The sequence below is a fragment of the Globicephala melas genome, chromosome 14 (assembly GCF_963455315.2).
Source record: "Globicephala melas chromosome 14, mGloMel1.2, whole genome shotgun sequence".
NCBI lineage: Eukaryota > Metazoa > Chordata > Mammalia > Artiodactyla > Delphinidae > Globicephala > Globicephala melas.
This window is the reverse complement of record NC_083327.1, coordinates 20159652-20186506: the sequence shown is the minus strand read 5'-3', so window position 1 is coordinate 20186506 and position 26855 is coordinate 20159652. Positions and strand designations below refer to the sequence as shown.

The 26855-nt window shown below is 42.7% G+C and overlaps 1 protein-coding gene across 2 annotated transcripts in view; it reads right to left on the bottom strand.

Annotated features, from left to right (window-relative positions):
* The window catches only part of HTR1E (5-hydroxytryptamine receptor 1E), a 72599-nt gene extending 46121 nt beyond the window's left edge, over positions 1–26478 (bottom strand). The window contains exon 1 of one of the 2 annotated variants that reach the window (XM_030859179.3): positions 26068–26478. The gene's annotated coding sequence lies outside the window, so the exon portion shown is untranslated. Of the gene's footprint in view, positions 1–22700; positions 22795–26067 lie in introns of those variants that run through there. The other variant, XM_060283579.1, reaches the window with a different exon arrangement.
* Between the last annotated feature and the right edge of the window lie 377 nt (positions 26479–26855).

Sequence of the window (26855 nt, the reverse complement as noted above, 5' to 3'; positions counted from 1 at the left end):
TCCAAGTCTTTAGACTGTGAGATACTGGGCCTGATGGTACTCCCTCCCTGCACCCCTTCCAAGAACCAATGGCAGAAGGAGTAGCTGTTGTGTGAACCCAGCTGAAAAGGTATCACATTTATATTAGTGCATGAATAGACAGATAGATCAATGGGACAGAACAGAAACTCCCCAAGTAGATTCAAGTGCAAGTGGAAATTGTGATTATGATAAAAGTGGCCTGCCTCTAACATTACTGGAATAACGATGACTTGTAAATTAAATGGTGTTGGGGCAACTGGATAGCAATTTGAAAAAAGATAAAATTAGATCCATACCAAAGTTCCCAATTAATTACAGTTCTAAATGTAAAAATACTATACAAGAATAGAAGAAAACATAGGTCAATTTCTTTATAGGCCAGGGAAAAGCCTTTATAGTGTTGATTCAAAATCCAGATATAGGTCTAAGGCCAGAGGAGGGAGATCAAGACGATGGAGTAAGAGGATGTGGAGTTCACCTTCCCCCATGAACACATCAGAAATACATCTACATGTGGAACAGTTTTCATGGAAAATTAACTGGAAACTGGGAGATGGACTCCTATATAATCAGGGCTCTAAGAAAGATAAACATGTAATCAGGTAGGATGGGAAGGAAACCATCTGGTGGAGACCTGTGCCCCTGGGAGGGAACTAAGAGGAAAAGGGAGATCACACAGGCAGGCATTCGCCCTGGGGAGTGAGGGGGTTGAGCCACACACTGGGCATCCCAGTCCTGGGGTCCTACATGTAGAAGACCAGCCCCCTTGGCTGCTTGGAGAATTGCTGGGACAGGTAGAAAGGCTGAAGCTTAGCCTCCACTCATAAGGAGTGCGCTAGTGCTGGTTGCCTCTAGGCTGGGTGAAGAGAGGTCTGCCCTAGCAGCTGCCACCTCGCTGTGCTCCCTAGTCTGAGCTGAGTGAACAACCCAACCCTGCTACTCCATACTGGTGGATCTAGGGCTGCTGGGACCTGGGAAAAGACTCAACCTACAACCTAGGAATGCAGAAGCAACCTGGGGTCCCTGGGTGTAGTCCAGGTGGGGCAGTGGTGGCCATTGTTGGTGCTTACTCAAAAAGCACCCCAGAAACAGTCCAGACTTTTGATGGCAGCGTGGCTGCTGGAATCCCCACCACTGCCTCACTGTGTGCCCCAGCCCAGTCTGAGCAAAAGCTCCAGCCCCACCCACTCCATGCCACTGCCTAGCACTAGATCTGGGGTGACCACAAGAGTGCAAAAGATGCAACTGTGGGCTGCATCTGAGCGGAGCCACAGACACCTACACAGGCAGCACATCGGACCTCTGTAAGCACATGAGCCCCACTTCCTTTAGCACTCCCCTCCTTTTGGGCAAAGGTCTCAGTGCGGGGAGAAAGAAAAACACACCATTAAAGAGAAGAGAGCCAGCTTGAGCCGGACCCTCAGGGCTTCTGCTCCAGTAACTTGGGAGTAGACCCCACCCAGGACAGGGCAGTGATGGCCACTGAACAGAGAGGAAGTCCTGCCTCACACCTAGAGCCAGCTCTAGCTCCTCCATCACCAGCTACAGCCCCTACCAAGGTGAGAGGGGTTACCACACCCTGAGGAAAAATGTGACTGGTGTCCATATCAAATCCAGCACTCCCACCAAAGGGACTGGGCAAATGCAGTCTACATAGTCCACATAAGAACACCGCTTCAAGACCACAATTCATATGTTTCATCTAAATTCATAGAGACAGAGAAAGTTAAGTAAAATGAAAAGGAAGAGGAACTAGTGTTAATTGAAAGAGCAAGAAAAAACCCCTGAAAAAATAATGAAACAGAAATAAGCAATCTGTCAGACAAAGAATTCAAAATATTGGTAATAAAAATGCTAAGTGAATTAGGGAAGGGAATTGGTCTAAACGCAGATCATTTTAACAAGGAACTAGGAAATACAAAGAAGACCCAATCAAAAATAGATCAAAAATAGATAATTCGGGGCTTCCCTGGTGGCACAGTGGTTGAGAGTCCGTCTGCCGATGCAGGGGATGCGGGTTCGTGCCCCGGTCCAGGAAGATCCCACATGCCGCGGAGCGGCTGGGCCCGTGAGCCATGGCCGCTGAGCCTGCGCGTCCGGAGCCTGTGCTCCGCAGCGGGAGAGGCCACAGCAGTGAGAGGCCTGCGAACCAGAAAAAAAAAAAAAAAAAAGATAATTCAATATGTGAGATAAAAAGCACTCTAGAAGCAATGAGTAGTAGACTAAATGACACAGAAGAATTCGTAAGTGATCTGAAAGATAAAATAATGGAAATCACCCAAACAGAACAGCAGACAGAAAGACCAAAAAAAAAAAAAAAAAAAATGAAAGCAGCATACGAGATCTATGGGATAACATTAAACGTGCCAAAATTCACATTATAGAGGTTCCAGAAGGAGAAGAGACAGAGAAGAGGATTGAAAATGTATTTGAAGAAATTATGGCTGAAAACTTCCCCAACCTAAAGAAGGAAACAAATATCCAAGTACAGGAAATACGGAGGGTCCCAAACAAGATGAACCCAAACAGACCCGCACCAAGACATATCATAATTAAAATGTCAAAAGTTAAAGATAAAGAGAGAATTCTAAAGGCAGCAAGAGAAAAACAAAGAGTCATTTACAAAGAAATCCCCATAAGGCTATCAGCTGATTTCTCCACAGAAACTTCACAGGCCAGAAGGGAGTGACATGATATATTTAAAGTCCTGAAAGGGAAAAATGTGCAACCTAGGGTACTCTACCCGGCAAGATTATCATTTAGAACACAAGGAGAGATCAACAAGTTTTCAGACAAGTAAAAACTAAAAGAATTCATCAACACTAAACCTACTCTAAAAGAAATTTGAAGGGTCTTCTCTAAATGGAAAAGAAATAAAGATCTATAGGAGGGGGGAAATCCCAATAGGAAGGCAATGTAAAGACTGAAGATCACGTAAATAAGCACTTTATCACTTCAATAGATTAAAAGACAAAAAAATTGTAAAAGCAACTATAACTACAATTAACCGTAAAGGGATAAGTATGAAGATGTAAAATAAGACATCAAAAACATGAAATGTGGTAAGGGGGAGTAAAATATGTTAGGTCATTTAGAATGTGTTTGAACTTAAATGACTATCAGTTTAAATCAAGTAGATGTAATTATGTGTCAATATACGTGAACTCCATGGTAACCACAAATCAAAACCTACAACAGATACACAAAAACCAAAAGGAACCCAAGCATACTACAAAACAAAATCATCAAACTGCAGAGGGAGAAACAAAAAGAAGGACTACAAAAAACAACTGGAAAACAAGGAATAAAATGGCAATAAGTACATACCTATCAATAATTACTAGAAATGTTAATTGATTAAAGGCTCTGATCAAAAGACAAAGAGTGTCTGATTGGATTAAAAAAAACAAGACCCTTCAGTATGTTGCCTATAAGAAACTCACTTAAGGGCAAAAGACACACACAGAATGAAAGTGAGGAGATGGACTTCTGAACTTTGTAAATATTTTATGTGTTCAAAAGTAATTGAAGAGCAATGGAAAAAGAAAATTGTAGAATTGAATGCAAATATAAACACAGGTACATAATCAAACTGATAATATAGTGACACATACTCTATAATATTAAGGAACTTTTTTGCAGTTTTTTTTTTCCTAAGGAAAGAAAGAACTGCAAAGAAATCTTGACCTTTACTTAGAAGTTTTATTGCTAGCAGTAGTATGGATACAGTAATTCTGAAACTATTTTGTGTGTATGGCAGTATAGAACACATGATTAAATACACTGATGTAGGTGGAAACAAGAGTTCTCATTTGTAGAAGGAAGATACAAATATGAAATAAGAGATGGTGAGAAAGAACTCAGGGATGCTGGATTTGAGTTGGAAACATCAACGATAGGAACTCTTAAAACTGTTTTCTTAGTTTTGTTCACTAAAAAGGCCTAGAAGCAATGACACCTTAGTACCAAGTAAACCTAGAGCCCAGACTGTGGTTTCTAAGTACAATTCTCCATTAAAAGAAACCAGTACTCCTTGGAGAAATGGATGATTCCAAATTGGTTGTAGAGAAAGCCCAAGATGAGCCCAGAACATCTTGTAACTTCAAATAGTTCAGCCTATACATATGTGTGTGTATATATGCACACATACATGAATATGCATACTCGAGCGGAGGGGGAGAGAAATTTTGAGACAGAGTCAGAAGGCAAATACATGTGGGACAATGTTAACAGTTGAAGAATCCAGAAGGATATACCCATGCTCATTGTACTAGTCTTTTAATTTTTCTGTAGATGTGACATTTATCAAAATATTGAAGTAATGGAAAAATTCCAAGTATAATAATTGAAAATTAGGGCAAAAGTTACTACATCCAGAACATAATTGGAAGATTGGCTGTTTTGGCATTTTTTAAGAGTCCTCTTGACATTTGGGAGTAATTTCAAGCATGGGAATGCATGATCTGTTAAAAAAAAATTCAAAGGAAATCAGAGAAGACAGTAATGATAAACTTAGGAGAAAATTATGGAAGGGATATCAGAAAGTGGGTGAGCCAAAGGACTTCTAAACCAGACCAGTGTGACAAATCATCTTTGAACCCACTGGCAAGCTTTCTGGAGGCTTTTTCTGGAAGAACCAAACTTGGTTAAGTTCTCATACCTTCCACCTCCTTCTGATGGACTTATTCAAGTGTTTGTATGTAAAGAGGAAGGCTGAGAGGAAAAGCCTCCGGGATACTGCAAGGGGCAGCAGCAGGCTGGGGTCGCAGAGGAACAGTTCTCCACAGGCTCATCTACATTTACAGGGTGGGGTTTTACTTCTGTACTACGACACTGGGCATAAAATAACCTGTGCCAATTGATCTCACTACCAAGCATCTGTGAGAGAAGTTCCTTTTCTTTTCATGTACAGAACATTCTACTGTTTTCAAGGTGCTACCACATGTAGACCTGACCTGGACTCATTTGATCTTGATAACCAACATATCAAGTACCAGCAAGAGCAGATATTTTACATCTAGATTTTGTAGGTGACAAGCTGACAGAGAGGAGGCTTTGCTTAAGGTTCCATGATGGGTAAGTGCAGGTGGGAAAATAATCTGCATGGGGTGTATAGTCCCTCTCAATCGCTCTGTAGAAAATAAGCAGTGGTGCCAGCAAGAGATATTGTTTGCCCCAACAAGACTGCCAGGGAGGGGCTTCCCTGGTGGCGCAGTGGTTGAGAGTCCGCCTGCCGATGCAGGGGACGCGGGTTCGTGCCCCGGTCCGGGAAGATCCCACATGCCGCGGAGCGGCTGGGCCCGTGAGCCATGGCCGCTGAGCCTGTGCGTCCGGAGCCTGTGCTCCGCATCGGGAGAGGCCACAACAGTGAGAGGCCCGTGTACCGCAAAAAAAAAAAAAAAAAAAAAAAAAAAAAAAGACTGCCAGGGAAAACTGACTCTTTGCTGGACCTCCAGAAAGTGTAGGAAAATGTGGTGAAGTCATAAGACACGGGCTCAGAGAAACTCCTGAAATCATACTTGCTATCAGAAAGCAGATAGTCTATTTGCTCTGGTTTATGTTGTGCCCATTTCCCAGATGGATGGAAAGGATGCTGTGCTGGCGCAATGGAATAGGGGATGTTCATTAGGGGATGCTCCCAAGATAATGGGGAAAAATTGAATGAACAAAATATGCTGCAGACCAAATTGACTTCCATTAAATATCATTTATAAACCTTCTAAAAGAACAGAAAGTATTTACAGGAGCTTCAGATTCAGAAGAAATAAAAGAAAATGACAAGCTTGTTTTCAATTTTTGTTGCACTTGCCTGCTACTGACTTGGCCATAGGGTACATATTTCATTTGGAGAGTTGTCTTTTTTATAGCACACAGGCTTTGTCACTACTTATGGTGACAGAAAGTGCCTCCTGGGTCTCTCTCATCCTCTGAGAAGGATCCCCAAACTTCCCCTTCCACAGGGTGGGCTCCCAGCTACCATGTGTCTATTCTGTGGCTCTCCCCCCAGACACGGTGGATGGGCTGGGTGAACAGCTGTCTATTGGTCACTTGAACTGAAGACATGTGCACTGGTGAACTGTGGGGCCATCCTCTTGGTCTTGTACACACACACAAGAGAAGAAAGTCACAGAATAAAGTCAGTTGTCTTACTGAGGGGAGCAGAGCTAGCTATGATGAGAGGCAGACAATAGCCTGAATGAAAATGGAAATCTCCCAGGCTCTGCAAGCTTTACAATTCCCAGTTCTAGCCACTGTGGTGTCTGGCTATTCACATTATCTTGGACCTCCTTGAAATATCACTTGCTGGAGATTGCAGAAATGCCCATACTATTTTGCAGCTCCTCCCATCGGGAGGTGGATCTTTTCCCCATTTCTTGAATCCGGCTGAACTTATGAATTACTTTGACCAGTAGAACATGGCAGAAATGGAATTGTATGAGTTTTGATTCTGGGTCTCAAGAGCTGCTCTTTTAGGAACGCTGTGGCCACCAAGTGAGGACACCTTGTCTAGTATCCTGAATGGCCCACTTAGGTGCACTAGACGGCAGCCTGCCAATCCCCGTAAGTGTGTGAACACACTAGATCAGGCTTATAACTGACATGCCAGCTGTGTGCAGACGCACAAGCTATCTCAGCAGAGACCAGCTGAGCTGGACCACAGCAGAAAAATTACCCCGTCTCCAAAGCTGAGTTAAATAAAGGGTGCTGTTTTATGTCATTAAGTTTTGAGGTTGTTATCCGGTAGTAGCTAACTGGTACACCCCTGTACCCTTCCAATAAACTCCTAACCTATTTTTCCCCCTAAGCTGTGTGTTTTTACATCTGTGTATGTTTTTACTTGCAAACCAAAGAATCTTGACCAAGAGAGAAATTGTATCAATAGAGAAGGCTACAGAACTACAGAGAGACAGTGGAACTGATTGGCTAAGTCACTCAGGGCAGCATGCAGAAAGAATTCCCTCATTTGCATTATGTTTTACTGAAGCAGTTAATTAAGCAAGGAACCCACCACAACACCAATGGAGGCCCATAAAATATTTTTATCCTTCCCTTTAATCCTGTAATCCTTGTCCTCCTGTGAGATGCAATATATTCTGGGGTCTGGTAACCAATGCATGGTGTTGCCTTGAAGACTTTTGCTTCTTGTATCTTTTTCTAAGTGGGGGTGGTTTGTGGTTCTGACAGCTTTTTAATTTTTCCATCTAACCATTGAATTGCAGGATGGAAAAGAGCATTGTCTGACAAAATGGAGTCTGGTCTAGAGGGAAAATGGGCTAATCTGGAAATCATTCATTTTGAGGATAGGGGCCCATTGATGACATTTTTGGTTTCAGTTGCTAGATATGACTGATTGGATTATCTCCCTTTAGGAGGAGAGTGGGTGAGAGTGTGTAGTTCAATGTAAGCTGTTTTAATCACATATGGCCAGGAGACCTCATATAAGGAGACAGGTAGAGGGGTGTGTGTGTGTGTGTGTGTGTTTATGCATGCCAGCCAAAAGGAAGGACAGACAACTTTCGGGGGGAGTATCTCTACAACTCATATCCTCTTTTTTCCTGCATACTGTTCCCGTCCCGGTAGGACTAGATTCCCAGCAACAATGTTTGCAATTCCAGAACCTCACCGCCTTGCCATTGTTCATTGGGCCAAGGGTACATACCTAACTACAGCTGGGCCAATCACTTTCTTCTAAAAATTTGGACCTGTGAGTGAGAGATGTTTACTGGTTTTCTCTCTGAGTTGTCTGAACCTGGACATCTAAGCTAGGGAGCTGCAGAACACCTACATTTCCCTACGTGCATGCAGAACACTGAGAGCCAATCTGGAGAGAGGAGAGGAGAGGAGGGAAGGAGAGAAAAGAGAGACATATACATACTGGGTTCTGGGTTCTGGATAACTTCCTAGCAGCTAGCTGTGGCTCTGGGGTTCCACCATATATCCTAGCAACTTTTAATAAATTCCCTTCATGATTAAGCTAATTTGAATTGGAAATCTGTTATTTGTAATCAAGAAAGGCTCAAATAAGGAAAATTCACACCATGAAGAGGCAGTTATTTTAATTTCTTAACAATAATATGGAAGGATATTTGCCATTTCCTGGCTGTATCTAGTTTCTATTTTATTTTCTGGTAGTTATGCCAGTAGTCAATCTGGGGTCCAAAAATACAGCGTGCCACTTACTCAGGTGACATTTTTATTTGCATTATTCCATTTATATTATTAGAAGAAAAACATTTTTCAATTTCACAGCGTATATTTATATCTATTGTTTTTTCTTCCAGTGAATTGAGTTTTGAATACATCCTTCATCAATCTGTAATTCATTTTTGGAAAATGAGTATAAATATCAGTTAACACATAAACACATGTAAATGTAAACACAGTTTAAAATGTTATATCTGCTTCACAACGAATGCTTCTCTAGCCTGTCTTTTTCCCTAGCGGTAATTCTTTCTGGAGTTCATAAATCAATATAGCTATAGTTATTCACACAGGAAATATACCACTAGTTTTACAAGTTGCATCATTTAAAGAAAAAAATACTTATCAATTTAGATTTAATGTTGATGTGTGGAGGCTTTCAGAAGTCTACTTTGAAAGTAATGCTTTTTAAATTAATTTCTTACTTTGGAGCCTAGGCAAAAAAAAAAAAAAAAATTAAAAGCTCTTCATGAGAAGAAAAACATAAATACTTCAAAGGCTGTGTTGGTGAAGTACGAAGTTAAGGGCCGATAAAGAGATTTTCAGGTTGGCTTAATCAGTGAAGACGATTAGTGCCCTCAGCACCCACCCCAGCAAAACAATTGGGAAGGAATAACCTATATTAGTGATCCTCAGTAACCAAGTTAATCCTTGAATTGGTTACTTTTGTCTGTGCTATCAACATCATGCAGCCCTTTAATTATGACAAAGATTCATTATGGAATCGGAAAGAAAGTTGATAACACTATTAAAGTTGTCATGATGAGGAAAGTTCTGCAATGAGCCATTAACTCTTCTCCCCAAACAAGTGCTGACAAATCTGAGCACTGGATGGAGAAAAAGTCATGAATGGAGGAACCTTGCTGAGAAATGGGTACAGCTTGATTTCACCGTGGAAGAACAGGTTTGAAAAAATTCCCCCAACATCAACACTGTTATAGATTTGGGGTTTACCTTACACCTAAGGGCACTGTCATAGCATTCTAAACCTGAAAGGCATTTTATATTGAATCTGATCCAATTTACTGGTAAAGATGACAAAACTGAGGCCCAGAAAGGTTTGCTAATTGTCCCGTGGTTACAAAGATAATTCTGCAAACTTTGGAATCAATAACAAAGCAGCTGTCATTGTTTTTGAGGGCTTGCTATGCGGCAGGTACTGTGCTAAGAGCATTGTATACATGTTCTCATTTTGATTCTGACAATTTTGTTATCCCAATTTTGATTCTGATAATAGTTGTATTATCATTAGGGCATGATATTATTACTATCATTTTACAGATGAGGAAACTAAGGCAGAGGGTAGTAAGTACCTTGCTCAATGGCAGGCAGCCAAGAAGTGTCAGGGCTGCGTTGGAACTGCGATCGGACCCTTCCAAAGCCCCAGGCCCAGCACCTCCAATCACACCATCATTCTTCCATGCTCTCCATCTCTATCAGAACTTTATGAGGCCTTTACGAAGCAGTTCTACACTCACAGAAGAGCTTCTATTTTAATAACAGGCAATGTAGCTGTCTGAAAAAAATTTTAGTAATAAAATTTAAAAGGCAGCCTGGACTTGAATAGTATGACAATAAATACTAAGTAATGTGGACTTTTTCAAACAGGAGAGTGGGATTTTGTTATAATTCAAGGGAATGACCTGGCTCTTAATATTTGACAGTGACAAGGAATGTGAACATAATATTCTTATTTAGAAAGTGTTTTATTCACTGTACATTTAGGTATTAGACTAATCTCGGTGGAAAAATTCACGAGGCAGCTGTGTATTCATTGGCCATATGCCACGTTCTCTCCGAGCCACACTTGATGAAATCTGATTCACGTTTGGGAGAGACCAGCTGCCTGCCCAGTGCTCAGTAGTAATGGGAGCCCACCACCTGAGGGCATTCTGCAGGGGCAACTGGTTTAGTGGGAAGGTATATTTTATGTAAGAAAAAGAAAGCTGGGAAAGGGACCAAGTATTTCCTTTCCAATCACTTGTAATAATAGAAATTACAATAAAATGTATTTTAATTTTAATTAAATAAATACATTTAACAATACAGTTAATTAAATTTCTTATAATAAAAGATATTCGGTTACAAGTTATAACCTACAGTCCTATTGGTAGGGGCTGGTCACTGCTAGCAACATAAAGCTATTTTGTGGGCCTCAGATTTCCCTCCAATGCTTTTGACAGAAATATTCAAATATGCGGACAGAAACCCTCTCAAAGCCTAATGCTTAAATCTCTTTCATAAAGATGATGATATCATTAACTGAGCACAGAAAAGAGAAGACCTAAGTTTGAATTTTTGGTTGGCAAACAAAGCCCTGAGTGAAAAAGGTCACTTACCTCTCCTGTGTTTCACTTTCTACCTTCAGACTAACAACAGCGGCAGCAGGGGCACAATTAGATAGCACTGAGGAGGTGCCAGGCACTGTTCTAAGCACTTTTCACATATTAATGTATTTAACCCTTCATTTTCCTCATTGTAGAAGTAGGGAAGCTGAGGTGGAGGGAAGGTCATGTTAACTTTCCCGCAGTTACACAGTGAGTGATGGATACACGATTCAGCTCCAGAATCTTCTTAACCACAACTCATAAAGTTATAAAGTATGAATTTATACTATCTTAATCACAACTCCTCTTCATCAGTTGAGGGTGTAAGATCTCTGGATTAGTGAGAATCCTTTCAAACACAAATGACAGAAATCCTCTTAAATTGGTTTATGCAGAAAAGGGGACTGCTCGTGAGACTTTAATGTCCAGGGTAGATCCAGGAACAGCTGGATCCAGGAAGTCAAAGAGTTAAATCAAGACGCTTTCTCCATCTCTTCTTTTCACCATGTAAGGTGTTATCTTTAGGGGGCTTTCCCCTTAGGTCGGGTCCCAGCATTTCCAGGCATAGATCCTCAAATCTACCCAGCCGATACAGATAAAAGGCTTTGGCAGCACCTGTAAACCTCTGAACTGAGTTTCACTGGTTCTGATTGGTCTGTTCTGGACCACGGGACATCCCTGAACCGATCACAGTGGCTAGAAGAGCAAGATGTTGCAATTGGTCTGGGTCACGTGTAACTCTTGGGAGTCAAGGGTGCATTCAGTTTGACCTGAGTGGGTCATGCAGACTGAGGAAAAAGAGGTGTGGTTCTTCAAGAAAAATCAGGGCGCAATTATCAGAGAAAGGGGATGGATGCTGGGTAGGGAAAAAAGGACCGGTGCCACTCCAATTAGATTGTTGCTTTGACAATGTCCAGCACTAAAAGCCTATAAATTGCTGCCAAAAGAGGGAAGGAAGGGAAAGAAAAGGCTGTGGTGTGTATGTGAGTCCTTTCACAATTAAATTACCAAAACTCATTTCCCTTCTAGTGACGCCAAGAACTCCTTTGCTACAAACCGCTTACCAAAATAGCTAGAATAACGAACGACAAGATTTAAGTAAAAAATTTCAAGCTATGTTATAGTATTAAATGTATATAATTTCACACTCTAATTTTATAGTATTAAAAAAGTGACAATCTAAAAACCCAGTGGTAATGATTGGTTAAATGTTATGATATATCCATATAATATATACTTATGAGAAGTGATGTTTTTGTTTTGTTTTGTTTTTCGCGGTACGCGGGCCTCTCACCGCTGTGGCCTCTCCCGTTGCGGAGCACAGGCTCCGGTCGCGCAGCTCAGCGGCCATGGCTCACGGGCCCAGCCGCTCTGCGGCACGTGGGATCTTCCCGGACCGGGGCACGAACCCATGTCCCCTGCATCGGCAGGCGGACTCTCAACCACTGCGCCACCAGGGAAACCCAGAAGTGATGTTTTAAAAGCATATTTAGTTATATGTGAAACTATTAAAGATATAACGTCAATTGGAAAAAAGTTAATGGATACAAAAAGCACATAGTATGCTTCTAATATTATTAAAAAAGAAACATCTGTTTTCTGTTTATATAGAGTAAAAGCACTGGGAGCAAAAATACATCAAAGTATCAACAGTGGCTATCTCTTGGTGGTGGGGTTTTGAATAATTTTAATTCTCTTCTGTACACTTTTCTGTATTTCCATATTTTCTACAATGAACATGTAATACATTTATAAGCAGGGGGAAAAAACCACATAACGTGGTTGAACAGACTTTGAACTTGTGCCTGCTAAATGTGAGTCAGTGTACAGTGAGAGATGAAGTGTACATAGCACAAGAATTAAACATAAAGCACTCTTGGAGATAACTAAAAGTTCGTTATATTTGCCTACTTCAAAAGGCTGTTTTGCAAGTTCTTTCTCTAATAACTTTAAGGCTTGATCATATACTAGAAGAATATTTATCCAGGTGTGCCCAATTCTAAAGCACTTGATATAATGTCAGAAACCTCAGGCTAATTAGATAAAGATAATTCTTTCTATTACAAAAATACTAATTATGTCACACATGCATTGTGAACTTCCACTAGATATATGGAAATCCTTTCTGTGCATTTGAATTGTGGGTCAGCTTCCAAAAGTTCTATCTGCATCCACTTTTCAGGGCAGCATATCTAATATGCAAAGCCAGATAAGATTAAGCCATATAAAAGTGTAAAAATTGGGAGTAGCTGGATTTTATGCATAGATTTCAAATATAACTGATAAAAAAAATCACATCTGTTTACTTGAACTGTCAACAAAGGGCCAAGAAGCAGTAGCTGAAATATATAATCATTTTTATCATTGTCATCATCATCATCACCATCAGCATCTCATTTCTTTAGGTTTCAGCATAATTTTATGTACGCTATTACATTTTATCCTCGCAAGGCTGTTATTAGTATTGCTCTTATAAGAGAACTAAGGCATGAAACAAATAAATGGTTATTCCAAGGGCATTTGCAGAGCAAGGTATAGAATTCAGGTCACTTACTCCTTGATTTGCTGTTTTTATATCACCACCTATAATTTGGAAGTAGATTTTGAATGTTATAAAACTAATAAAACCTTTATTTTGCAAGGATCTTTACATTTTACAAATTCCTTTTACATATATCCTGATAGATTACATAGCTTCTAATTTCAGTCTAAGAACAGTACTGTGAGATAGTAATAGCAGCTGGTACTGACTTGAGTCTTTATCAAACAACTTTTCATATATCATCATATTGTGGTAGGCAGCCTTAAAGGGGACTTCAGTGATCTGTTCCTCCTGGTACTCATGCCTCTGTGTAACTCCCTCCCCTGAGTATGGGCTGGAACTAGTGTCTTGTCTCTAACGAACAGAGTACAGCCCAAGTGATGGGATGTCATTTCTGAGATTAGGTTATAAAAAGACTGTGGCTTCCATCTTGGAATCTCTCCCTCTCAGCCCTAGCTCTGGGGAAAGCAAGCTGCAACACCTGGGAGAAGCAAGCTGTGTTGATAATAGCTCTATAGAGAGGTCCATGTGACAGTGAACCTAAGTCTCTGGCCAGCCAGTATCTGAGGCTTTTCAATAGCTACATGAGTGAGTCTGAAAGCATATCTTCCCTCAGTTGCCCCTTGAGATGTCTGCACTCCTGGTTGACCCTTTGATTGCAGCCTTGTGAGAAATCTGAGCCAGAGGACCCAGCTAAACCATGCCCAGATTCCCGACCCACATAAACACTGAAATAATGAAAATCTGTTGTTTTAAGCCATTAGGCTTTGGGGTAATTTGTTATGCAGCAATGGATAACTAATACATATTTTAAATTCCCATAGTAGCCCTATGAGGTAGTACTATTATGCCAGCCCTGTCTAACAAATGAAGACATTAAGGTTTAGAGAGGTAAGTAATTTTCCCCAAAGCAAGCAGATAACAAGTGGCTGAGCTGGGATTTGAACCTGGCTCGCTGAACTCCAAAGTTTGAGTTCCATGCTGAATTGTTCCCTTGGAGGAAAACAAGATGCAGTTTGACTTAACACAGGTGATCATGTAAAGGATGAATTCCTACAGCACACACTGATTTGAGAAACTTCTCTAGAGGTGGCAGGGCAGGTATTATTGTCCAGCAGTAATGATGACAAACCATGCAGCTCACAAGCCAGGAGGCTGGGATGTTAATCCAGGTTCTCTGACCTTAAGTCTTTGCTCCATGCATCCTCACCCTTAGATTCATGCTCATTTTTATTAAACTGGCAAACCATATGCTACTAATACCACGTTTTAATATAATAACAGTAATGTGTAGCAATTTATTAACAATAGTATGAACCATAAATTATTAATTAAATGCATGTCAGTGTTAAATATGTCTAAGAAAGAGGCACTCAGTACACTAAGGCAATATGAGAGATTATCCAAAAATCAGTGAGACCTGGCTGGCCACCTTTCACCTTTTTGGTAAAGGTATAAATCACCATGGATGTGCTGGAGAAAACCGCTCTATCTGTATCACAAGAGCACTGCCTCTGCTACCAAGCTGAAAACCAAGCAAGACTCGTGAGCTTGGAGATTTTTCTTTCCTCTAAAGTCATTTTCATGCCTTCTTGATAAGATGCTTCATTTATATGTAAGTTGCCAAATCCTGGGGTCAGCACATTTTGGCCCTCCAATGCCTTGGACATCAGGTGAGGTCTCAGGTGGCCTTAGAAACAGGCTTATCATGTCACAGAAAGGGTGAGGAGATTACACGGCTTTACTAGTTTAGAATCTATGAAATATGCTTGCCAATATGAATGTATCCTGTAAATTTATTTGCTAATTGCCAACTACTAATAAAATGTCATATTTAATACTTGATTTTTTTTTAGACCATCTTTGTAAGGAACTAAATTAGGTTCAGAGGGACAGAATGATCAGAAAGTTAAAACAGTTCAAATGAAAACATAATGAAAGAGGAAACTCTGCTTCTTTCCTTGAATGTTTACTTAAATTATGCTGGACTATATGGTAGGGGAGTATTTATGGATTACTAAATGTCCACTTCTTCTGCCAGGTGACAAAAATTTCTTTGAGAAGGGCAGAGTTCAACATTAAAATCTGCACCATGAAATAAAGTTTTAAGAGGTAAGCTGCTTATCATCAAAAAGAGCACAAATAACAAATGTTGGCAAGGATATGAAGAAAAGGAACCCTCATACATAATAAGTAGGAATGTAAATTGGTGCAGCCACTGTGGAAAACAGTATGAAGGTTTCTCAAAATACTGAAAATAGAACTACCTTATGACCCAGCAATTCCACTCCTGGGTATATATTTGAAAAATCAAAAACACTAATTTGAAAAGATACAGGTACCCCAATGTTCATAGCAGTATTATTTACAATTGCTAAGATATGGAAGCAACCTAAGTGTTCATCAGTAGATGAATGGATAAAGAAGACATGGTATAGGGACTTCCCTGGTGGTCCAGTGGTTAAGACTCTGCCTTCTAATGCAGAAGGCGTGGGTTTGATCCCTGGTCAGGGAACTAAGATCCCACATGTCATGGGGTGTGGCCAAAACTAAAAAAAAAAAAAAAGAAGAAGATGTGGTGTGTGTGTGTGTGGATGGAATACTACTCAGCCATAAAAAAGAACAAAATGTTGCCATTTGCAGCAACATAGATGGACTTGGAGGGCGTTATGCTAAGTGAAATAAGTCAGACAGAGAAAGACAAATACTGTATGATATCACTTACATGTGGAATCTAAAAAATACAACAGACTAGTAAATATAACAAAAAAGAAGCAGACTCACAGATATAGAGAACAAACTAGTGGTTACCAGTGGGAGGGGGAGGGGCAGTATAGGAGTGGGGGAGTAGGAGGTACAAACTTTTGGGTATAATATAGGCTACAAGGATGTATTGTACAGCCTGGAGAATATACCCAATATTTTGTAATAACTAAATGGAGTGTAACCTTTAAAAATTGTATAAAAATTTTAAAAGGGGGAAAACCAAAAAAGATGTAAGCTACTTAAGTAAGGATACTGTTCTTGTTCATTTATGGTAATACAGGAGAGAATTAGTTAGAGTGCCACATGGTGTGGTCAGAAACCATGGAGTGATAAATATTACAGAATTCGTGGAGATGAGTTTTGGAATGTGAAGTCCCTTCCGGTAGGGTCCTTTCCTTCAGCTTCTTCAGATGAGGTGGGCTTTCATTTCCCATTCTTCTAGGACTCTGACAGAACCTTTTGACATTTCTCAGGACTGTTTTCTCCCCAGTGATTTGCAAGCTTTGTAGATATCCCTACAATAATATTGTTGCCAATCAGGCAAGCTATTGGCTTTCGTATATTTTTGTACACTCATCTTCGTGAGTTCCTCCATTCTTTTTAATGGCACTTTTCATTTATTAACTTGAGTTTTCCTAGTAGATAATCACATCATCTATAAATAATAATATAGCTACAGCCTGACCAGTATTTATAACACCTCTTTTCTAGTCTTTTTTTTTCTTTTTCTCTTTTCTTTTTTCTTTGCTCCCCTTCCTTCCTTCCACATTGATTAGAACATTTAGATGAAAGTTAAATAATGGTAGTATTAGCAGGCATCCTTGTCTTATTGTTATAGTGTTTTACCAGTAAGCATGATGTTGGCTATTGTTTGAGAAAGATGTTCTTACTGTGAAAAACTGTTCCTTACTGTTTCTAGTTTATTAATAAATTTATTTCTTCTACTTCCGGTTTACTAGTTTTTAAAAAAATTAGGAATATACATTGAATTTTGTAAACTTTTGGTAGCCTTTGAGATGAACATTGGCTCACTGATGTGACATTTTTGCTCATTTTAAAAGGAAGTTTGCTTTCCCCACAAAGAAGACTGTGGAAATAAAGTATTTGTAACATGACAGCAAAATGTTTTCTTGCTTAAAGATGACACACCTCTAATCTGGGTTGTAGTTCTTTGAGTTCCCTTATACGTTTTCTGTTTCTTTCGCTGTGACAAAAACATTTTCTTTTGTATGGCATGCTGACCCCGTGGCCACCCCCCTCACCCCCACCACCCACCCAGACCCATGCTACCCAAAGTGTGGTGTGCAGACAAGCAGCATCAGCATCACCGGGAGATTGTGAGAAATGAAAATTCTTGCCCTCCCCACCCTACTCATAGTAGCTTTGCAGGTGGGGCCCAGGCACCTGAGGTTTAACATGCTTCCCAGGTGGTTCTTCTGCACACTGAGGTTTAAGAGGCATCACTACAGAGCATGCAGAAACCATGTGACTTTCTAGGTGCAGAGCAACGACAAATGCAATTCCACAATTCCACCCTGGGACCAGTCTCTCTTCCTGCATGTACAGAGGGGGGATTTGTGAGTGGATCCAGAGTGTGGAGATGAAGTGGCTGGAGAAAGCAGCCCACAAGAGCATGCTCTGGGGCTGATCTGAGGCAAAGTTTAGTAATTAAAAGAGGAAAAATTCTTGCCGACGGGGTTCAGGGCAGTGGAACTCAGCCTGGATCCATCGCTGTTTATTTTGTACAAGACCAGCGCCACATCCTTCAACTAAACTTAGGTCAGGATTATTTCTACAACACCCCACACAGGAATAATAATGAAGATAGTGATTGTAATAATACCTCAGCTTCTTCACAGCCTATGTTACACTACCCTTTCTTTACTCCTCACAGTAGGTCTAGAAGGCAGGAATTGTCATTCTCATGTTAGAGATGGGACAACCCAGAGCGATCAAAGAACTTACTTTAGGTAATAAGGGAGGGGGAGGCGTCAGATTGCAATCAAGAAAAGCAAACTGGAGAACTGCAGTAAGAACGTTGGAGAAAATTAACACAGCGAAGGCCAAAAACTAATGACGTTTTCTTAACAGACCGTGTTTCTTTCGTAATGATGCTTTTGCAGACACTAAAACCGTTTTTGAAAGGAGACCAAACAGTGGGAGGAAAAGCAAATAGGACCCAGGAATGGAGCTCGGATGGATGCAGAGTATAATTCTGCCCTTTCTGGGTCACAAAAGTGTTGGGGAGAGGCCCTTGGTAGGAATTCACTAAATACAGTCGTGGGAAAGCTGGGAGCAGCAGCCCAGCATTAAAGGCAAAATGGAATGAATCATCAGGTCAGAGGCAGAGTTTCCAGCTCAGGGGCTGCTGCGTGTGGTGTGTGAGCAGGTGTTTCCCCAGCAGAATCTGCTCCAAGAGGTTCTTCAAACCGATAAGTATCATCCAGTCCCTCGTCAAAGATGTACAGCAAAAACCCCTTTACAGGATAGCATGTTACTGAGTTGAATAGGCAGAGATAGTAAGGAGAGGTTTTCATGAGCAGTTTTTCTATTATATTTCAGTCTTCATGCAGGTCCAGTTATAAAGGAGCAGTTACAGCAGTCTTTCTCAAGCATTAAATACAGGCATCACCATTACAGGCATGCGCATGCACACACACACATACACACACACACACACACACAGTCCCTTTAGGATCATCTAAAAGGTTACTACTGAAGACAGTTGGCAGTATACCCTCCCCACCTTCTTAAGAGAAGTTCTGCATCAAGGGGTCACGTGTGTTTATAGGGGGTCTTGCCGCCCTTCTTCTTTGAGTGGTTTAAGTGATGTATTTACTTGCTGAAATGGTAGGGAGGAGAGATGAAAGCCAAATTGGCAAATTAGTTACAACACTTTGGAAGCTCTTCAGTGGCTTAGAAACCTGGGTATAATGAAAAAAGTCAATGCAGATCTCACAGTTAGAAGGAGCAGCCTGGAAAGTTATCTAGTTTAACCCTCTCTAGTTGGAGTCCATATAAAAAAATGTCCTGAGATGGACACAGAGACACGCTGCCCAGATCTCTCCTTCAAGAAAGGGCTTGTACATTTGCAGCAACATGGATGGACGTAGAGATCATCATACTGAGTGAAGTAAGTCAGACAGAGAAAGACAAATATCATATGATATCGCTTATATGTGGAATCTAAAAAAAGGGTACAAATGAACTTATCTACAGAACAGAAATAGAGTTACAGATGTAGGAAACAAACTTATGGTTACCAGGGGGGAAAAGGGGGTAGGGATAAATTGGGAGATTGGCATTGACATATACACACTACGATATATGAAATGGGTGACTAATAAGGACCTGCTGTATAGCACAGGGAACCCTTTTCAGTACTCTGTAATGGCCTATATGGGAAAAGAATCTAAAATAGAGGGGATATATGTACATGTACAACTGATTCACTTCGCTGTATGCCTGAAACTAACACAGCATTGTAAATCAACTATACTCCAATAAAAATTTTTTTTTAATTAAAAAAAAAAAAAAAAGAAAGGGCTTGTAGCTAGGCCGCTGGGTTTGGGTCAGGACAGCCCTTTCAGGAATGTCCTCAGCTGCAGAGAGCTGGGTTGTGCCCTTCTCAGGGCAGCCACTTTCAGTTCCTGCCGGAGGAAAGGTTGGGAAGCCTGACGCTGTGGCCCAGCTTGGGACAACTCTGGTGGATCATTCTAGAATGCTCAGGCGCCCCCCGGAGGCCCACATTGCAGCTCAACTTCTCCCTCTGCCCAATCCTGCTTCCTCCCCTTCCTCTGGTGTGGTTCCCCTGGGCATTCCCTAATACACATCCGGTACCATAAATCCCATCTCAGAGTGTGTTTCTTAGAGAGCCTGACCCGTGACAGGTCCCCAGCAAAGCCAAGTACACAGCCCATTGGCGGTCTAACTGCATTTTCAGATAGTGCTTGTCTTTCGTGCAGTGCTGGCATCTGCCGCTCTGCACATTTTAACTGCGTCAGTCCCCCTGAACCAACCAGAACAAGACTAGGCTCTCTACATTCTACTTCCTTTATTTCCATTCTCTTGCCCTGAATTCTGTCTTGTAGTCTAAAAGGTAAAAAAAAAGTTTTAGTTGATTCCTCCTCGTCTCCTTCTTTGTTTGGAATTGTGCCGCTGAAAGGAGGTAAAACTGAAGGGAAAGCAAATGATTCACAGGTCACCAGCTCAGGAAATACGAAGTAGTTCATGTTCCCTTTGAGGTTCCCATTGTAATTCGGGGTGTGAGGGCTGCTGGGGCAGGAGGAAGGGTCATGGGGGGAGCCAGGGGACAGAGTGCTTGTGGCAGAAGCACAGATTGGGGCAATTCTTTTTTTTTTTTTTGGCCGTACCCAGCGTCATGTGGGAGTTCCCCCGACCAGGGATCGCACCCACGGCCCCTGAATTGGAAGCATGGAGTCTTAACCACTGGACCGCCGGGAAGTCCCCAATTTGGCAATTCTTTTAACCTTCTGAGAGCCAACAAATGCGTTTTTACTCATTCTCCTGTGTTCTCAGTCTTGGTGAAAGGAAACATTAGTCACCAGGTTTAGAAAGCTGGAAACAACCCAAGTGCCCATCAACAGTAGAATAATTCATTAAACTGTGGCGCATTCATACAATGCAACGCGATTTCAACCACAGCAACAAATCACCAAGCTACTGGTATCACCATCCACAAGAATAAATCTCATGAATGTAAGATTGAGCCAAATTACAAAAGAGACCATTCTATGTGATTTATGTGTATATAAAGCTTAAAATAATCAGGGCTTCCCCGGTGGCACAGTGGCTGAGAGTCCGCCTGCCGATGCAGGGGACACAGGTTCGTGCCCCGGTCCGGGAAGATCCCACATGCCGCAGAGCGGCTGGGCCTGTGAGCCATGGCTGCTGAGCCTGCGCGTCCGGAGCCTGTGCTCCGCAACAGTTGAGGCCACAACAGTGAGAGGCCCGCGTACCGCAAAAAAAAAAAAAAAAAAATCTATGATGTTGGAAGGCAGGGAGTGCTTACATTTAGGGAGGAAGGTGAAGGAGTGATGGGGTGGGGACAGAAGAGATTTGTGTAGTGAAGAGGTTCTATTTCTTATCTTGGTGGTGGTTAGTTACCTGGTATGTTCACTTTGAGAAAGGTCACTGAGCTTAACACTTATGATTTGTACACTTTTTGTATGTATATTATTCTTAATAAATACATTTAAATACATTTACAAATTCTGTAATGATTCCCCCAGGCCTACAGAGTAAAGTCCCAAGTCATAGCATCCCCTCCATGACCAACATTCTTTTCAAACCTTCTCTCTAGCTATTCCCCTTGTGTGTGTTCACATCACTCACTCTGGATTTTTTGCAGCTTCCTGAAAACGACAGCAGGTCCAGCAGTTGGATGACAAATGTAGTTTTTAAATGAATGAATGAATTTTAGGGGTTGATAATACTTACCCTGCAGTGCTTCTATGAGCATTAAATAAAAGAATATATGTGCAGTTCTTAGCACAATTCCTGAAGCATTGCAGACACTCATATTACATTAGTTCCCTCCTCTTTTCCCCATTCCACCATATATGAAAGGGCTTATGAAAACTCTGCACATTATTATAATACTGTAGCTGAAGTCATTTTCTGGGAGGTATTGCCTATCAATCTCACTATTAGGCAGAGTTTACTCCCCAAAGACACTTTGGCTTGTCTTTGATTCCCAAGAATACAGATCTTGACACAAATTTGACTTTCATGGGCAAGCTGTCCCAACCAAACCCATACTTTCAAGTTTAAGTCAGATCCTTCCCAGATCCCTTGGAAACATCACCATATACCCATTATTTGATAAAGGGATAAAGAACGGCTGCAGATAAGGAAAGACATTTCTCAGGGTCTGGTTTTACTTTACTTGGGCATTTTCGGTAGATGAGGTTGTTAGAAGGAGCTGAGAGCTTTAGAACTGCAAGGTGCTGCTGCTACTGGCTGCTGTCTTTCAAAATACTACCTTCTTACTCTAAAAATGCTTTCCTTCTCAAGCCAGATTTCACAAAGACCTTCCATCTGGTCTGTACTGATAACTAGAATCTTGAGATGCTCATTCCTTACAACTTAAAATGATCCACATGTAGAAGGATTGGGTTTTACAGCTTCTTCCAAAGGATTTTGTCTTCCGAATCCTACAACGCACGTGTTGAGAACTGGTGACCAGGAGAGAGCTCTAACAACAAACCTATTACAAGTGTTCTGGTTATGTGCATTTTTCAGAACTAAAAGCACTGAAATCTATTAGGACAAAGACCACAGTGACCAGGTAATCCACAGGGGATGAAACAAACAAACAATAAGGTAAAAATGAAAAATAAAATCAGAATCAAACTGTATCAGAAACAGAATTCTCAAAGATTTTGCCAATTTGTTGTGATTCAGGAACATGCCAACTGACTGAATGATCTCTGTAAGTTCTGGTTCTCAGTTTCTCAATCCACAAAATGTGGAAACAAATACCAAATTATAAAAAGGTGATGGGATATTGATGAAAGTCCTTTCATTCCTAGGAAGATAGACTTTGGAAGGATGACTGGCCCCAAGCTTTAGAGGCCCCAGTACTAGTTTTAGAAAATGACTCAGGGAGGAGAAAACAGGAGAAGTCAGATGCTGTAAAGAGCCACTGCCCCATTTCCCCCCCTTTTCTCTTCCCTCTCCAGCCATCTACCCCTCTCCTCACCCATACAGCATACTTATCTTCAGTGTTTCCCTGCAACTAATGTTCATATCATTTCCCATGCGTAAAAATGTGGGAGGTGGAGCATAAAGGAGCATAAAGCTAAGATGCCCAGACTCACCTCTGCCATGAGATGGCCTTGATAGAATGTGGTATGAACAGGAAATCCTTATTTGGTTGAAATACACCACTTGAGCAGCCTCGAGCTTATTTTCTCATGTAGACAAGCCTATGGAAATAGAGGGAAGCCCTCTCTATATTAAAATATTAGACTTAAATCTTGTACTTTTAAAGGACAGTATAGAAATAAAGTTCCAAGAAAGACTATAGAAACATGAAAAAAATGACACGTGTATACAGGTGAGGCGTGGAAATCAGATGCTTGATTAGTGTGAAGATAACCTAGCAGGTCAGGGCCTGAGGTTTTCTGCAAAGGGATCTACTTTTGATTTGAAGCCTTGAGATCCTGGTGGTGGTGGTGATTGGGGGGGTGGGTTTTTTTTTTTTTTTTTTTGCGGTATGCGGGCCTCTCACTGTTGTGGCCTCTCCCGTTGTGGAGCACAGGCTCCGGACGCGCAGGCTCAGCGGCCATGGCTCACGGGCCTAGCCGCTCCGCGGCATGTGGGATCTTCCCGGACCGAGGCACGAACCCGTGTCCCCTGCATCGGCAGGCGGACTCTCAACCACTGCGCCACCAGGGAAGCCCCTGGGGGGTGGTTTAATACGTCCATGGGGAGGTACTTGAGCCAGCTGGGGACAAGGTGCCACTAGAGACATATTTCCCTTCACTCTCCAGTAAGAATCTCATCAAACAGCAGGGAATGGAAACATATTGCAGTGTCATCTGGGCTAAAGATGTGTCCTGGATTTTTGTCTCTTCCTAGGTCCCATCTCTGAGAACCTTGGCTATTTTCCTCCAAAGAATAGAAATTTATTTACATGATTGATGCTGACCAGGCATCAATAAGAAGAAATGGGGAGCAGATGTTTCTGAATAGATACCAGAAAGGCTAAGAAAAGTGATATCAGGGAGGGCTTCCCTGGTGGCGCAGTGGTTAAGAATCTGCCTGCCAATGCAGGGGACATGGGTTCGAGCTCTGGTCTGGGAAAATCCCACATGCCACGGAGTACCTAAGCCCATGTGCCACAACTACTGAGCCTGTGCTCTAGAGCCCGTGAGCCACAACTACTGAAGCCCATGCGCCACAACTACTGAAGCCCACGCCTCTAGAGCCCATGCTCCACAAAAAGAGAAGCCACCACAATGAGAAGCCCGCACACCACAATGAAGAGTAGCCCCTGCTCACCACAACTAGAGAAAGCCTGTGTGCAGCAGCGAAGACCCAATGCAGCCAAAAATTAAATAAATGAATAAAACAAAATAAATTTAAAAAGTGATAGCAGGGAGAGTTGCAAAGGAGGTGATGGCTCATGTCTCAACATGTGCCTAAGGGCACGGTGTGCCAGGAGCACTGCTCTGGGAATATGCCCTGTGTAAAGTCACCATGGGCAGGAGAAGAGAAGAGAAGGAAAACTTGAGTTTACTATGTTGATTTCCATGGAATTTTAAATTTGTCAGCTGGTGGACATAAACGGCCAATTTGAATACTTTTTACTTTGAAAATAATCTGTGAAGTCTTCATCCCTGGAAGTCTTCCCAAAAGGAACAATGACCACCTAAAGGAATGTTTGGGCGTGCATAAACCATGATTCTGAGAATCTGAGTCTCAGCTACATTATTTTTTTGAACTCTTTTCCAGCTCTTTCCAGCTCATCATGAGATCTGCAGCAACCCTTGGGCTTTGACAGCCCATATCGGGTGATGATGACATGATAGTTAAGTTGTATCAACAACGATGAATCAGGATGTGAATGAGCTTCTCTGTATAGCTCTCTAGTGATGAAATACCTAGCAGAAGTACTTCTCCCACTTCTATGCAGCAAAATGGTTAGTAGTGGAGGTACTATGCAATTTTAGAAATAAGCAACATACTTCGCTTTAAACATGATTACAGAAATTGAGCTGAGCCCCATTTAGGAGGCCTGCTTCATTTTCACAGTTCTGTGGTCTGGGGGCTAAATTTCTGAAGGGAGGAAAAAGGCAGGCAGGCAGGCATATTTTCTGCATTTGCTAAGCCGCCCTCAGACACTTCTACTCATTTATTTGTTGAAGACAGGATCATCTCATTGAATTCAGCAGGTAAACAAGTACACCAGCAAGAGAAGAAAGGCTGGCTCATAATCTCCTCTGTATTTCAAATATGTATTTCTAATATGTTCCCCATGGAAGAGACTGCACAGGGAACCAGACCCAGGCCCCTGCTTCCTGCCCCTTGAACAGGGTTAATTCAGGGAAGTCCCGGATTCACAAGTCCACCCTGGGTGTTTAAGGTCATGCACATTGCACCTGAGTGTATAATTATGGCAAACATACACTGTGGAGCAATGTCAAGTTCAGATCTGAGCATATACCGCTTGGAGCTGGGAGTGAGAGAAAAATGGTAAGAGAACCCTGAATTATTTGGGGAAAAAAACCCTCCCCCAATCCATTTGACCATCTATTAGTCCCTCCCAGACTCTGAGAGATTTGGTGCAGGAAGCACGGAAGGACAATAAGGAAGGTTAGGAAGAAGCACCCTGGGAGGCTGACACCCTCTGCTTCATCCTTCTAACTCAAGGACAAGCAGGGTTAGGTTGAATACAAGGTCTTACCCCAAACTGGACGCAGATGGAAACACATAAAACTATATGATATTTTAATAACGCACAACCTTGATAGCCTGAGATAGAAGCAGGAACCACTTCCATTTAGCTTCAATTCCCTTTCATTTTCACTACGTAGGGGGCCAGTCTCTCACCTTGCAGTACTGGGTGGAAATAGCTTAAGACTAAACTTCCCGTCTTCACTCGCATTTCCAAGCTTTATTTGGTAATTTAAGAAAACGAGTCAGCCCCATCACCTCCCCACCTGGGTATTTTCTTTCTCAGGAGCACATCACTGTTTTCTGACCGCTGGAGCAACCGTGCATTCCTTTCTAATAAAAGGTTTTTCCATCAGCGTTGGCTCTGCATTCCCCCTCGTCCTCCCGCGGTCCCCGCAGCATACCCGTCTCCTCCGGACTGCCACCCAAATTCCTTCCTGGACCAAGCACCCCTTTTCTACCTTTACTTAATTTTTACGCCGCCTCAAATCCTTCTGCAAGGAAGCCGTATAAAATTCTCAAAGCACAGTTCTACACAATGTCGACACTCAGGTTCACACATCTGGGGTGCTGTTTGATCGAGAACCGTGTCCCGTGCTAAGAAGTCCAGAGGCAGGCACGGTGCCTGGGCGAACCCCGTAGTCGCCCTCCCCGGGCCCTAATCCCCGCCGCCTTTGAGCCTCAGACCGGGCAGAAATCCGCCAGCCCGAGCCCGAGCCCGAACCTCTGCCTCGGGACGGGGTCAAGGGGAGGCCGAGGCCGTACCGGAAGGCGTGCGCTCCTCACCTGGTGGACGGTGCGCGCAGCCGCCGCGCACTGGGCAAACCCGGGCGTCCGGTGGTTCCAGAAGTCTCACTCCGAACCGCTCCTTTTCCTCTCGAGCTTTACCAAAGCGCCGCTTCTCACGGCACCCGGCTTCGGGGCGCTTCGAGCCCGGGCGCTGGCCCCTCGGGCGCCCTTTGCCCGCGCGGTGACCCCGGGCTGCGGCGAGAAGAGGCCGGGAGCGCGGCGCGCAGGGCGGCAGGCGCTGCGTTCCGCCACGTCTGGGCGCCCCGACAGGAAGAGGAGGCGAGAGCGAGAGCGGGGAGGAGGAGACGGACCAGGAGAAGAGCGGGAGCGCGGGGCCGTCTGTTAAATCGACCGGTAGGTTGCAGCCGTCCAGGACACCCTTGAAAGGAGAAGGGGGTGGGTGGGATGAAGAGGTGGGGCGGGGTGCAGTGCGGGGGTGGTGGTGGACGAGAACAGGGGGCCGGAGCTCCGAGGTGCTTCAGGTCTTGCTTAGGCTGTAAAAGAGAAATTCTGGAGCTGACGGCGCCCCAGGGCTCCCAGTTGCCAACGCTAGAGGGCAGCGCTGCCCGCAATATAAACTTGGCCTAAGGGGAGGGGGGAGGAGTGGACGAGGGCCCTTCGCTGGCGGCGGGCCAGTGGCTGCTGGGAGAAGCATACCCCGTTCCTCTCTCCTGTGGCCAACCTGGCTACGGGGGAGAGTGGGGCAGATTTGGACTTTGTCTCCTGCGGTTCCTCCAGGCAAACCCTCTGGAGGTGAATTATTCCTCAGCTTTCCTCAAGGGAAA